Source organism: Hyperolius riggenbachi, chromosome 1, assembly GCF_040937935.1.
Source record: "Hyperolius riggenbachi isolate aHypRig1 chromosome 1, aHypRig1.pri, whole genome shotgun sequence".
Lineage (NCBI taxonomy): Eukaryota > Metazoa > Chordata > Amphibia > Anura > Hyperoliidae > Hyperolius > Hyperolius riggenbachi.
This window is the reverse complement of record NC_090646.1, coordinates 239,903,439-239,916,158: the sequence shown is the minus strand read 5'-3', so window position 1 is coordinate 239,916,158 and position 12,720 is coordinate 239,903,439. Positions and strand designations below refer to the sequence as shown.

The following is a 12,720-nucleotide window of genomic DNA, read 5'->3' as shown; positions in this document are numbered from 1 at the left end:
TTTTAATACTTTACCTTGCTCCTTGCTTTGCTCACTCTGTTCCATAGAGACAAGGGCAGAGAAGTAGGCTTGGTCATAGGCCAGCGCAAGCGGGGAGCTGTGGCACTTGTTAGGTGGGACCTCCAGAGGAAGATAGATGCCTCCAAATGGTATAGGGGCAAATGCTGCAATTACAGAAAGGCCATTTTACTGCAAATGTACAATCCAACCAGTGGCAGCAAGAAACCTCCAATCCCCAGTACATCAGTAAGGAAAAACAGCCATAGGAAAAAGGATAAAGAAAAACAAAGCAGGGAAATAAAATTGGGCACACATATAAATCAGTGCATAATTGACCAAATGTATCCAGAGATTATGGTACCTGGGTGATTAAATCAAATAGACAACCCCCTGCCAACTTATTTTAGGAGTGGAGATCAATGTGCTTGAAAATTTTGATTGTTACTGCTCCCCTAGAGCAGGGCTACCCAATAGGTCGATCGTGATCTACCGGTAGATCGCGACCGCCTGATTGGTAGATCGCGGCCTTATGGCCGTGTCCCACTGAATTTTGTGGCTGACTGATAGCATAGCGTGGCCAATCAGGGGAGGAGAGAGGCGTGGCTGAGAGGCCAGGGGCGGCTCTGCCATGACGCAGTGTCATGGCTGGGGGCGTGGCTCTGGAAGCAAAACTTCCGCCTCCACTCACGCTGCCCGCCGGAGCCTCCCTCAGCCGCCGAATATATCTGCCCTCCAGGCAGCCGCGGCTGAGGGGGTGAAGACCAAGACGCCACTGCTGGAGGGAGGTAAGCATTCCTGCCCTATACTCAAGGCACATATACCCAGCTAACCTATACTAAGAGCACATATACACAGCTAACCTATACTAAGGGCACACATACCCAGCTAACCTCTATACTAAGGGCACATATACCCAGCTAACCTACACTAAGGGCACACATACCCAGCTAACCTATACTAAGGGCACATATACCCAGCTAACCTATACTAAGGGCACATATACCAAGCTAACCTGTACTAAAGGCACATATACCCAGATTACCTATACTGAGGCACATATACACCCTGCTTACCTATACTGAGGCACATATCCCCAGCTAACCTATACTAAAGGCACATATACCCAGCTATAGTGGTGCTCAAATACCCCTTTTTAAAATTCGAGTTTGGTCGAATTCGAATAGTAAATTATTCGAGGTCATTCGAATATTCGAGTCGAATAATTTTTACTATTCGATTCGACCTCGGACTTCGAGCTCACTATTCGAGTCGGTATTCGAGCTAACTATTCGAGCTGACTATTCGAATTGGCCTTAAATAGCTTCCAACACTTGTTTTGAGGGTGAATGATGCAAGAAACCTCTTTTTTTCCAAGTAACAACAGCAAGTGATTATGTGGGGATGTTCCTTTAAAAAAAAATGTGGAAAGAGAAGTTGTGTCCTTAATTTTGTTCAGTAGTGTTACTGTATATACTTCTTCTTCTTCTTCTTCTTCTTCTTCTTCTTCTTCTTCTTCTTCTTCTTCTTCTTCTTCTTCTTCTTCTTCTTCTTCTTCTTCTTCTTCTTCTTCTTCTTCTTCTTCTTCTTCTCCTTCCTTTTCAATATCGTCTTCTTCTTCTTCACGTATTTCTCTTTTCAATTTTTTTTTAAAGAAATGCAGCTATTTTTGAGCGTAACAAATAGCTGGTGGGCGCACGCATGTTGGAAGCGCCATTGTATGTGCTCCCTGGCAGTGGAAACACAAAGACAGCAGGAGGTAAATTCATCAGCAGGAGGAGGAGGATGAGTGTGTGGCAGCAGGCAGTCAATGAGGCAGGCAGCTCGCCGTGACATAATAGCCCTGGTGCCTAGCGGTGATACCAGGGCTGTAAATAAACACAACAGGAGGTCCCAGACAGCGGTCGTGCAGCCCACATTGTGTCCAATACACAACTGGGACAACACAGTTTTCAACCCGGGCACCTCAGAAAAATTAAACCTTTTTTTTTTTTTAATGGTTTGTTTGGTTTTGGTTTTGCAACCAATATAGCTATTGTTTGACGTAATAGCTGGTGGCAGAGTGGCAGCAGAAGGTAAATCATCTGTGTACCCTGGCAGTGGGAAACACAGACAGACAGCAGCAGCAGGAGGAGGAATGGAGGAGTAGGCGAGCAGCTATTGTTTGACGTAATAGCTGGTGGCAGAGTGGCAGCAGAAGGTAAATCATCTGTGTACCCTGGCAGTGGGAAACACAGACAGACAGCAGCAGCAGCAGCAGGAGGAGGTATGGAGGAGCAGTGTGAGTGTGGCAGCAGGTAGGCAGCGTGACATAATAGCCCTGGTACCTAGCGGTGATACCAGGGCTGTAAATAAACACAACAGGAGGTCCCAGACAGCGGTCGTGCAGCCCACATTGTGTCCAATACACAACTGGGACAACACAGTTTTCAACCCGGGCACCTCAGAAAAATTAAACCTTTTTTTTTTTTTAATGGTTTGTTTGGTTTTGGTTTTGCAACCAATATAGCTATTGTTTGAGGTAATAGCTGGTGGCAGAGTGGCAGCAGAAGGTAAATCATCTGTGTACCCTGGCAGTGGGAAACACAGACAGACAGCAGCAGCAGCAGGAGGAGGTATGGAGGAGCAGTGTGAGTGTGGCAGCAGGTAGGCAGCGTGACATAATAGCCCTGGTACCTAGCGGTGATACCAGGGCTGTAAATAAACACAACAGGAGGTCCCAGACAGCGGTCGTGCAGCCCACATTGTGTCCAATACACAACTGGGACAACACAGTTTTCAACCCGGGCACCTCAGAAAAATTAAACCTTTTTTTTTTTTTTTAATGGTTTGTTTGGTTTTGGTTTTGCAACCAATATAGCTATTGTTTGACGTAATAGCTGGTGGCAGAGTGGCAGCAGAAGGTAAATCATCTGTGTACCCTGGCAGTGGGAAACACAGACAGACAGCAGCAGCAGCAGCAGGAGGAGGTATGGAGGAGCAGTGTGAGTGTGGCAGCAGGTAGGCAGCGTGACATAATAGCCCTGGTACCTAGCGGTGATACCAGGGCTGTAAATAAACACAACAGGAGGTCCCAGACAGCGGTCGTGCAGCCCACATTGTGTCCAATACACAACTGGGACAACACAGTTTTCAACCCGGGCACCTCAGAAAAATTAAACTTTTTTTTTTTTTTAATGGTTTGTTTGGTTTTGGTTTTGCAACCAATATAGCTATTGTTTGACGTAATAGCTGGTGGCAGAGTGGCAGCAGAAGGTTAATCATCTGTGTACCCTGGCAGTGGGAAACACAGACAGACAGCAGAAGGGCAGTACACAGCAGCCCACTGTAGGTGTAAAATGTGTGGCTGCAGGTGACGTAATAGTCAAAGTGAACCAGGCTGGCTTAGTGAGCAGGAGCCAGGAGGTGGTAAAGGGTGGTAAGGCACATTAACGATGGTTCCGGCAGCCAGTTCATGTCCCCCTCTCGCCGACAACAGGGGCCAGGAACTCGCCTTCCACCCACGCCTGGTTCATCTTGAGAAACGTCAGTCTGTCCACAGACTTGTGAGACAGACGTGAGCGTTTCTCGGTGACCACGCCACCAGCTGCACTGAAGCAGCGCTCGGACAGCACGCTGGAAGGGGGGCAGGACAGCACTTCCAGGGCGTACTGCGCCAGCTCGCTCCAGATCTCCATGCGCTTGACCCAATACTCCATGGGATCAACAGGGGCATCGCTGTCAAGCCCGCTGTACGACCCCATGTAGTCAGCCACCATGCGGGTCAGGCGCTGGCTGTGACCGGAGGAGGATGCTGCTGCATGCATCTCCTCTCTAGTCACTGCTGCCGGAGCCTCTACAGTCCTGTAGAGCTCGTGGCTGAGAGATAGCAGGTCTGTGGGGCGCTTGCTGCTGCTGGATGCAGGCACCTGCTGCTGCCTCTGTGCTGGCTGCTGGACAGTGGGGGTGGAAGGCTGGGGGAAGGCTTCCTCCAAGCGCTCAACAAGGGCCTGCTGCAAGCTCCTTATTTGTTGCGCTGGGTCTCCTCCTGCAGGCGGCAGGAACTGGCTCAACTTCCCCTTGAGGCGTGGGTCCAACATCATGCTGATCCAGATGTCCTCCCTCTGCTTCATCTGGATCACCCTGGGGTCCCTGCGCAGGCACGTCAGCATGTGCGCTGCCATTGGGAAGAGGCGGGCCACGTCTGCTGGCACATCGACGTCAGTGCTGTCCTCATCCTCCTCCTCTGCCGCCTCATCCTCTCTCCACCCCCGCACCAACTCAGCTGCGCTGTGCTGATCCCCCTCATCAGCTGCCAGGTCAGGGACCTCCACCAAGTCCTCCTCCTCCTCCCCCTCAGAGGTGGACTGCGCAGCTGGTTGCCGCTCCTGCTGGTCCAAGGCTGCCGCTCCCTGTTCCAGCAAAGCATCGAGGGCCCTGTTCAGCAGAGAAACCAGGGGCACCCACTCGCAGACCATAGCATGGTCCCTGCTCACCATGTTTGTGGCCTGCAGGAAGGGAGCCAGCACTAAGCACACCTGCTGCATGTGCCTCCAGTCATCATCGGGGACGATGGACGGGATGTTGCTGGTCTTGTCCCTTCTCTGAGCTGCGGAAACATTGGCCAGGGCAAGGTACTGGTTGACAGCGCGCCTCTGTTCAACCAGACGCTCCAACATCGCCAGGGTGGAGTTCCAGCGAGTCGGAACGTCAAGGATCAGCCGATGGCGTGGCAGATCCAGCTCCTTTTGCACGTCTTCCAGGCTCGCACAGGCTGCAGCCGAGCGCCGGAAGTGACGCACAACATTCCTTGCCGTTTCCAGCAGTTCGCCCATCCCCTGGTAGGTGCGCAGGAACTTCTGCACCACCAGGTTCAGCACGTGGGCAAGACAGGGGATGTGGGTCAGGTTTCCCCTGTGTATTGCGGCAACCAGATTGGCCCCATTGTCGGCCACCACCTCTCCGACTCTGAGGCCTCTGGGGGTCAGCCAAATCCTCTCCTGCTCCTGGAGTTTGGCCAACACATGGGTTGCCGTCAGCTTGGTCTTCCCAAGGCTGACCAAGTGCAGCAGCGCTTGGCAGTGGCGGGCCTTCACGCTGCTGCTGAGGCGGGGGGTTTGGCCAGGTGTGCCGGAGGATGGCAGAGGATCGGAGGAACCTGCTGCAGTTCCCCTGACCCTGCGGGGTGGCACCACCCACTGTGTTGCTGCTGCTGCTGTGCCCGCTGCTGCTCTCCCATCCTCACCCCCTTCCACCAAGCTGACCCAGTGGACAGTGAAGGACAGGTAGCGGCCTGTCCCGAAGCGGCTGCTCCAGGAGTCCATGGTGACGTGGACCCTTTCACCAACCGCGTGCTCCAGCCCTCGCTCCACATTGGCCATCACAAAGCGGTGCAGTGCAGGAATGGCCTTGCGGGAGAAAAAGTGTCTGCTGGGGAGCTGCCAGTCTGGGGCTGCGCAAGCAAGCAGCGCACGAATGTCGCTCCCCTCCTGCACGAGCGTGTACGGCAGGAGTTGGGAGCACATGGCCCGTGCCAGCAAGCCGTTCAGCTGCCGCACGCGACGGCTGCTGGGAGGCAGAGCCCTAACCACCCCCTGGAAGGACTCGCTCAAAAGGCTCTGGCGTGGCCTTTTGCTGACACGGGAATCAGCAGACACAGCAGAGGAGGCCACTGAGGACTGGCTGCCAGAACAGGCCTCAGTTTCGGCGGCAGGAGTTGCAGAGGGGGGAGGAGCAGTGCGTTTCCGCACTCCTGCTGGTGCTGCTGGAGGAGCAGGAGGGCGGGTGGCTGCTGTTGCTGCTGCTGCTGCTGAAGGCTGTGCAGTGATGGGTGTGGTGCCACTGCCAGCACCAGATGCCTTCAGCCTCTGGAACTCCTCATGCTGGTGGAAATGTTTAGCCGCAAGGTGGTTGATGAGCGAGCTGGTGCTGAACTTTAAGGGGTCTGCACCTCTGCTCAACTTCCGCTGACAGTGGTTGCAAGTGGCGTACTTGCTGTACACAGTGGGCATGGTGAAAAAGCGCCAGATTGGTGACAGAAACATCCCCCTACGGCATGGAAGCGCTGCTGCCTGTCTCCCTGTGGTGGTTGGGGGGGGGGCTTGGGTGCGGCTGGTGGTGGTACTGGCTGATGCTGCTGCTGCTGCTGCTGAGCCTGAGACACCAGCAGGGTGTGGGACGCTGCCAATGCTTGCAATGATGCGCCTCCTTGCAAGGCCCACAAGCGCATCCTCCTCCTCCTCCTCAGAGCTGCTGAGGACGACATCCCCTGGAGGTGGTGGCACCCAGTCTCTGTCTGTCACCGGGTCATCATCATCCTCCCCCTCCTGAAACATGTCCTGCTGGGATGAGGACCCCCCAAACTCCTCTCCTGATGCATGGATGGGCTGCTTGACTGTCGCCACAGTCTTGCTGTCCAATCCCTCATCCCCCAAAGTGCCCATCAGCATCTCCTCCTCAAGATCGCCAACAACAGCAGACAATTTACTCATGATGCCTGGGGTCAAAAGACTGCTGAATGACAGGTCGGCGAGTGACGGTGAACTGGCCTCCTCCCCAGACCCTGCTGGGCGGCTGCTGCGAACAGGGGTGGTGGTGGTGGTGAGGGTGGAGGCCTCGGATGCAGAGCTGATGGCGGGCTGCTCATCCTCCGTCATGAGTTGCACCACAGTGTCTGCATCCTTTTCCTCAATGGGACGTTTCCGACCCGGCTGGAGGAAAATGGGAGCAGGTGCTACATGCTGCTGCTGCTGTGTCTCTGCAGCGTGAGTTGCAGATGCTCCTGCTGGGCGGCGCCCAAGGCGTCCACGGCCAGTGGCTATGGGAGGAATGTTAGCCACTGACGCTGCTGCTGCTGCTGCGGAACTGTGCATGGTGGCGCGCCCGCGGCCGCGGCTTGCCACAATGCTGCTCCCTCTCCTCCTGATTCCCTTGCTGCCCTTCCCCTTGCCCAAACCGCGCTGGCTGCCACTTCCAGACATCTTCAATGTTTTGGGCGTATAGACAAAAGTTTTTTAAAAGGGCGGGTGAAAAGTGGGGTACTTTAATGGAGTGGGTTGGTTGGTGAGGTGACTGAGTGAGTGTCCCCTAGTACAGTAAGTAAGTAGTAACAGTCAGGAAGTACAACTAGCAGTTACAATAATCAGTAGTAATCACAAGTAAATTTAGTGTGTGTACACTCAGACAGTGAGTGACCGCACGCAGGAGCTAGTAGCCTATGAACACAGTAACTGAGTGTCCTAGACTCCTAGTACAGTAAGAGTAAGTAGTAACAGTAAGTAGAACTAACTAATAATCAATCAGCGATCAGAAGGAAATGGAGTGTGGGTGGTGTGTGTACACTCAGACAGTGAGTGACCGCACGCAGGAGCTAGTAGCCTATGAACACAGTGACTGAGTGTCCTAGACTCCTAGTACAGTAAGAGTAAGTAGTAACAGTAAGTAGAACTAACTAATTACGATAATCAATCAGAAGGAAATAGAGTGTGTGTTGTGTGTGTACACTCAGACAGTGAGTGCAGTGCGCACACGCAGGAGCTAGTAGCCTATATGAACAGTGACAGTGAGTGTCCCTACGGGTACAGTAAGAGTAAGTAAGTACAACTAACTAACAATAATCTATCAGTAATCAGAAGGAAATAGAGTGTGTGTACACACAGACAGTGAGTGAGTGCACACACGCAGGAGCTAGCTAGTAGCCTATAAACAGTGACAGTCAGTGAGTGTCCTACTCCTAGTACAGTATAACTACAATACTATTAGTAAAGGACAGCAGAAATACTGGTATAGATGAGAGAAATAAACAGAGGACAGCTGCCCACAGAGGCAAGGCCCCCCTGAGGCCTAAACCTGTAAGCTTGCAGCAGCTGCCTGTCTCTAATGTAACACACAAGCTACTAACTAAAATACAATGTCTATCTAACTAACAACAATATAGGTGTATATGGCAGGTGTAGGTGAGCAAAAACGCTAGGTAAATGATCACAATAGAGCACTTGCTAAGCCAAAGCACAAAGGAGCAACTCTCTCTCTGTACAAGTCTCAGGCAAGCATGGAGAAACGGAACATGGCGGCCGCTATTTATAGGGTAGGGGCTGGCCAGGGTCCCCCTCTGTGATTGGCTGCCGTCAGAGGGCCTGGGAGCCCTCTGATTGGCTCTAAGGACATCAATCTGGGCTATGACGCTATTCGAGCTCGGTACCGAGCTCGAATAGCGCCGTTTGCTCGAATAGCTCGAATAGTGAATGGGCTATTCGAGTGTACTCGGATAGCCCATTCGAATAGCTACAGCTATTCGGAGCTCGAATACCGAGCTCGGATAGCTGAAAAAGAGCTCGAATATTCGAGCTACTCGAATATTCGAGCTCTGCTGAGCACCACTGCCCAGCTAACCTATACTAAGGGCACATATACCAAGCTAACCTGTACTAAAGGCACATATACCCAGATTACCTATACTGAGGCACATATACACCCTGCTTACCTATACTGAGGCACATATGCCCAGCTAACCTATACTAAAGGCACATATACCCAGCTAACCTATACTAAGGGCACATATACCAAGCTAACCTGTACTAAAGGCACATATACCCAGATTACCTATACACCCTGCTTACCTATACTGAGGCACATATCCCCAGCTAACCTATACTAAAGGCACATATACCCAGCTAACCTATACTAAGGGCACATATACCAAGCTAACCTGTACTAAAGGCACATATACCCAGATTACCTATACTGAGGCACATATACACCCTGCTTACCTATACTGAGGCACATATCCCCAGCTAACCTATACTAAAGGCACATATACCCAGCTAACCTATACTAAGGGCACATATACCAAGCTAACCTGTACTAAAGGCACATATACCCAGATTACCTATACTGAGGCACATATACACCCTGCTTACCTATACTGAGGCACATATGCCCAGCTAACCTATACTAAAGGCACATATACCCAGCTAACCTATACTAAGGGCACATATACCAAGCTAACCTGTACTAAAGGCACATATACCCAGATTACCTATACTGAGGCACATATACACCCTGCTTACCTACACTGAGGCACATATCCCCAGCTAACCTATACTAAAGGCACATATACCCAGCTAACCTATACTAAGGGCACATATACCTAGCTAACCTGTACTAAAGGCACATATACCCAGATTACCTATACTGAGGCACATATACACCCTGCTTACCTATACTGAGGCACATATGCCCAGCTAACCTATACTAAAGGCACATATACCCAGCTAACCTATACTAAGGGCACATATACCAAGCTAACCTGTACTAAAGGCACATATATCCAGATTACCTATACTGAGGCACATATACACCCTGCTTACCTATACTGAGGCACATATCCCCAGCTAACCTATACTAAGGGCACATATACCAAGCTAACCTGTACTAAAGGCACATATACCCAGATTACCTATACTGAGGCACATATACACCCTGCTTACCTATACTGAGGCACATATGCCCAGCTAACCTATACTAAAGGCACATATACCCAGCTAGCCTATACTAAGGGCACATATACCAAGCTAACCTGTACTAAAGGCACATATACCCAGATTACCTATACTGAGGCACATATACACCCTGCTTACCTATACTGAGGCACATATCCCCAGCTAACCTATACTAAAGGCACATATACCCAGCTAACCTATACTAAGGGCACATATACCAAGCTAACCTGTACTAAAGGCACATATACCCAGATTACCTATACTGAGGCACATATACACCCTGCTTACCTATACTGAGGCACATATGCCCAGCTAACCTATACTAAAGGCACATATACCTAGCTAACCTATACTAAGGGCACATATACCAAGCTAACCTATACTAAGGGCACATATACCCAGCTAACCTATACTAAGGGCACATATACCAAGCTAACCTGTACTAAAGGCACATATACCCAGATTACCTATACTGAGGCACATATACACCCTGCTTACCTATACTGAGGCACATATACCCAGCTAACCTATACTAAAGGCACATATACCCAGCTAACCTATACTAAGGGCACATATACCAAGCTTACCTGTACTAAAGGCACATATACCCAGATTACCTATACTGAGGCACATATACACCCTGCTTACCTATACTGAGGCACATATGCCCAGCTAACCTATACTAAAGGCACATATACCCAGCTAACCTATACTAAGGGCACATATACCAAGCTAACCTATACTAAGGGCACATATACCCAGTTAACCTATACTAAGGGCACATATACCAAGCTAACCTGTACTAAAGGCACATATACCCAGATTACCTATACTGAGGCACATATACACCCTGCTTACCTATACTGAGGCACATATGCCCAGCTAACCTATACTAAAGGCACATATACCCAGCTAACCTATACTAAGGGCACATATACCAAGCTAACCTATACTAAGGGCACATATACCCAGATTACCTATACTGAGGCACATATACACCCTGCTTACCTATACTGAGGCACATATACCCAGCTAACCTATACTTAAGGCACATACACCCAGCTAACTTATACTGAAAGGACCTATACCTAACTACTTTTCTGCATTTAAAACGTTGGTAGATCTCCTGGCCTCTGCGAAATTTAAAGTAGCTCGCGAGCTGAAAAAGTGTGGGCACCCCTGCCCTAGAGTATTGTAGAAGTCTTTGAGTGTGTGGCCATCTTCCTACTGGCCTGTCTATATGTGAGCAGAAACAACGCTCTTCTCATTCTCTGCCTTTTTCCCATTAGTCTAGGAGTTCGATACACTGCTCAAACTCTCACCCCCTATAATTTGTAAACATCATTGTAGGTGTGTAGGAGGCCTCATCCCCTGGGATTTGTATGTCTCATTCTTGGAGTTCTCATTCTAAGTGTTCTAGAGGCCTTATTCTAAGTGTCCAGGAGGCATACATGCAAAAATGGAGATGGGAAATTTGGGCGCAGGGCAAAGCTGAAAAACGTCATAGCAGTGTTAATCTCTATTCCTCCTCCAGGCAGCCATGGACCCTGGGGGAAAGACTTAATTCAGCTGGCAGACGAATTACGCTGTTTTTATAGTAAATTGGGCTCAGTTTTTGATGGCACCCAAATTACTGTCTAAGCGCTGCTATAGCAATAATTCATATTACGGCATATGGAGGCGCATGGATTTGTACAAGAGAACAGAGGCGCCAAAAGGATAAAAAGGTAATTAAAAACTTTAAAATTCTTTGGGAGGTAGTGGTGGATTCACCTCCCCGAAGCAGACAAGAAACTGTCGATTTTCACACAGAAACATTTTATTTATATACTCCAACATACAATGCAACGCGTTTCACAGGTATATTCCTGCCTCCTCAGGCAATAACAGAGAGGAGTACACCACAGTATAGCGGCTCTTTACTATACTGTGGTGTACTCCTCTCTGTTATTGCCTGAGGAGGCAGGAATATACCTGCAAAAACGCGTTGCATTGTATGTTGGAGTATACAAATAAAATGTTTCTGTGTGAAAATCAACAGTTTTGTGTCTGCTTCAGGGGAGGCGAGTCCACCACTACCTTCCGAAGAATTGTAAAGTTCTTAATTACCTTTTATCCTTTTGGCGCCTCTGTTTTATTGTACAATACCAGTATCCACCCCTGGTGGAGGGGTTGATTCCCCTATTCTTCTTCTGATCTACAGAGAGCGACATCTTAATCCTGAGTGAGGACAGGTCTAATCTCCTCACCTGCCTGCACAGTGGTTGCTTATATGGTAACCCTAACTTGGTGAGTGTATTAATTATATACTTCTCATTTACCCATTTACTTTACATACTACACTATATTGGGCTCTTGGCGTTTCCCCTCTTTTTCCTATGGAGGCGCATGGAGCACCCACATTTCCCTGCACCGTTTTGAGTTGTCTCGTCCAGGAGTCCTCATTCCCTGTGATTTGTAGGTCTGGACAGATTTCATATTCTGTGAAGATCACATATCCTGTCCTCAGTGAGACTTCTTACATTTGATTCACCTAAAATGTAAAGCAAGTTACTCTGAATTTAGACTGGTTTACATCTGGAATGGATATTTTACAGTACTAGAAAACATTAGACACATATCTTAGGAATGTCACAGGCCTCAGGACATGGCAAGGCAAGCAGGACAACCAGCTTATAGGACAGGATAAACAAGTGTAATTAGTACAATCTTTAAAAAGCAGGGTGTGGGCAAGCCTGGAAAACTTAAGAATGATAAGTGAGTAGAACCACCTCAGAATACTTGAAGTGCTGGAGAAGCTTGCATATCAATGTAGAGTAAAGCAGTAGGGCTTGTCCATAAAACCAGAGAACTTGAACCAAGCAAAACTAGAATGACCACAATTAATTGCCTACTCTAAACGTGTCTGTTTGACTTTAGATAGATGCAATTGCTTTATTACGTTACAAGTGCCAGCATCCAATCATAAATAAAATAGGAGTCCACAATAAGGGCTCGCTGACATGACAAACAACTGCTTGACACTGCCCTTCCCTACTGCCAGAGCGAACAAGATGCTGATGACTGACCTTTCTTAATAATGTGCTGGCAGTGTCCTGCTGTGAACCGATTCTAAACATATTGTGCTTGATTTACTAAGACAAATAGCATGCCTTATCAGAGATAACACGCCTTGTCAAAGTTAACTTGCCTTCTCAGAGTAGCATAGCGAACTTATGCCTGCTAATTGGCAAGGACTAGAGCT

At 49.2% G+C, this 12,720-nt stretch overlaps 1 pseudogene; it reads right to left on the bottom strand.

The window, feature by feature from the left end:
- LOC137547341 (OTU domain-containing protein 7B-like) overlaps positions 1–12,720 on the bottom strand; it is a 123,298-nt pseudogene that overhangs the window by 35,617 nt on the left and 74,961 nt on the right.